Here is a 2,841-nt window from a genome sequence, read left to right as displayed (position 1 = left end):
GGATGTGAGTGCTCTGCAGTCGGGAGCACTCGCGCTCCCCTTTTTAATCTTGCGGAACCGGCTCCCTGGAGAGCGGGTGCATTTCCTAACAGCCTTAACGAGTTGCCAGAGCTGGGGTCAGATTGTCCTGGCCGTGGTAATGGGGGCCGGGGGAGCTCGCCCAGCGTCGCTCCACAGCTCTGTGCTCCAGACTGTAAATAAAGCCGTGTCCGCTGGTGCTACCGTGAATCCCTTTGCTCCTTTAGCAGGCAGAGTGTGCGCATTGCAAAGCAATTCCTGGAGCCCCTATGACAGTCTTTAAGCATTTTAATGTTTTGTGAATGATTTATTGAGGGTAACGAGTAGATGATAGACTGCATTTCAAGGTGTTGATTATCTATTAGAGCTCATGTTGAAGGCGTCTGCACTGACGGGCTGCTGCCAAGCAAGGCAAGTGCAACCGATCTGCTGTGTTACAGGAGGGGTCAGCACCCCCTGCCACAGCTTGGAGATAATCCAGTGCCCCGCTCGCTGCTCTGGTGACATCGGTAAATACCTGCCCCTGGCCGGGTGGTGCCGATCCTGCCCATGGAATCAGAGCTCCTGTCATGCCTGGTTAGGAGGAACTTGGTGGTGGATCCCCCCAGTGCTGGATGGGTTCATGGGCTGTGCCATCACCTCTGCAGAGCCCCTGGTCTCAGGGCGGGAGATGGGCAGGTGCTTCACTGATTTATGAAGTGATTTGTATTGTGGGGCCAGTCGTGCCACCAGGTGCTTCCCCACTCCATGCATCCCCGTGGGCTCCACAGTCCCAAGGTGTTGGCTGTGGGGCACGAAGCTCTTTGCACTCCACGGTGCTGGCTTTGATTCTCTTTCACACCTTTTGCAGTTGGTGCTGCCCATCCCACTGTGGCACAGCCAAGCTTGGGTCAAGAGGGAGCCGGCCCTGTGGGCTCAGGGTGATGGTGACTGGGACATTGTCCCCTGGGTACCCCTTGCTCTGCTGGGGGGGCGGGAGCCACTGCAGGGAGGGCAGGAGCTGTGCTGGCTTCATTACAGTGAGATTAATGCTGGTTATTGGGAGTTTTTATCACCTCAATGTTTCCTCTCAGCTCCTGAAACCAGCTTCAGCCCGGATTTATTACCTGGCAAATAAATACAAGTGCAGGTTTATTTTGCTTCCTTGTTCATCAGAAAGGAATGAAAATGTAAGCAAAATATTAAAAATAAAATAGACTCCGTTTTTCTTTAATTGACCTTTGATTTTTAACGTAATACCTTCCCCATGTTGCTGCTTCAGCCTTTAATTTCTCTCGGTGAAGTGGCTGTGTTCAATGATTCATTCTGTCCTGAGGCAAAGCACACACTGTAATTGGTTTTTAACTTCCTGGAATGTCAAAGCTAGGATTGAAATTTTACGTATCACACCACCAATTCAATACTGGCTTTAATAATAATGTTGCAGAAAGGAAAGCAGATTTACAGCTGTAGAAAAATGTAATCAAATTTTGAGCCTGAATGCAGTAAGTCCAAATGCTAGTTTTCATTTGGAAACTTGTTAGATAAATGTGACATCACCTGAGTGGTTCCCAGCTCATTTCTGCTTCTCCGTGCCACAGCCGGGGGAGCTTGGAGGGCTGGGAAAACGGGGGGAGCTGCGGGTCCGCTGCTGCTGGCGCTGCCCCGGGGAGGGGCTGCCGGCTGCCCCGGGGTACAGGTGCCCCTCGTCAGTCCCTGGGACCGGCTAGGGGGAAGCACATGGCCGGAGCCCCTCGCGATGGCATCGGCCCGAGGGAGCCGCGCTGCCGCCGGGATGCTGCTGGGGGAAACACCCCCACGGCACTGCAGACACAAACACGCAATCGATTTTGGCCAGTTAATGTCTGATAAAAACTAATAGCCCTCCTCTCCCTTTCTTATTACCGAATGACCTCCAGCGATCCATTAGTTTAACAAATGATATGCGAACGTTCAGCATGGCTAATGGCTCTGGATTAAACCCACTGACACCTAATTCATCAGCGTGCCCGCGCCACTGTGCCTATTGTGCCGCACTCTCCATCACCACCGCGTTCCCACAGCACCCGTCAGCGTGTCCCTGGCACCCCGCGTGCAGCTGGGCACTGTGGCCCCGTGTCTCCTCCGTGCTGTGTCCAGAGCCGCCGGTGCTGGGCTGGACCCGCAGCCCCGCGGTGCTTGGTGCCGGTGCCCCGTGCTTGGTGCCTCCGTGCATCGCCCCGCTCCAGCGCCCGCCCTGCTGCCCGCAGCGCTGCGCTCCCTGCTCTCTGCTAGGATGCCCTAAAAAGCTAACTAAGCTGAAATTATTTTCTTTCCTTGGAAAAGCCTTTAAATAATGTATTGCCCTCACTTGCTGTTACTGAGTGTTTTAAAAATCCAGGGAACTTTTCCTTCTCACTTGTGTGTTGCATCTGTTTGTTGTAGGGTGTGAATCACCCTTGGGAGGATCATTTGAAATTCCATCTCAAGGCCAGTGCCCTGGCCGAGGGTGTGGCTGTACCTGTGCCCCCAGGTGCATCCCTTGTGGGGAGTAGGAGCTCAGGCTGAAATCCAACCCAGGGTACTTCAGAGGAGTTGTTTCCCACCCACCCGGGTGCCCTCGGTCCTGGCCAGCCCCATAGCTCCTGTCTTGCTTTTGGATGGCAGCAAATTGCAAACAGGCCATGGAAACACCAAGAGCAGCGAGGGAAGCATTTCCATTCCTGCACCAATATTGGATGGATCATGATGTACTCTGTGAGATTTGAAATATTATAACCAAAATATGCCCTCTATTTCCCAGGCTATCAGGGCTCCAGCGCTCGTGTCTTGTTACACGGTGCTCCCTCAGGCCGGTGCTCCTGG

The sequence above is a fragment of the Corvus brachyrhynchos genome, unplaced genomic scaffold (genome assembly GCF_000691975.1).
Source record: "Corvus brachyrhynchos isolate BGI_N302 unplaced genomic scaffold, ASM69197v1 scaffold5, whole genome shotgun sequence".
Classification (NCBI taxonomy): Eukaryota; Metazoa; Chordata; class Aves; order Passeriformes; family Corvidae; genus Corvus; species Corvus brachyrhynchos.
This window is presented reverse-complemented; position numbering follows the sequence as displayed.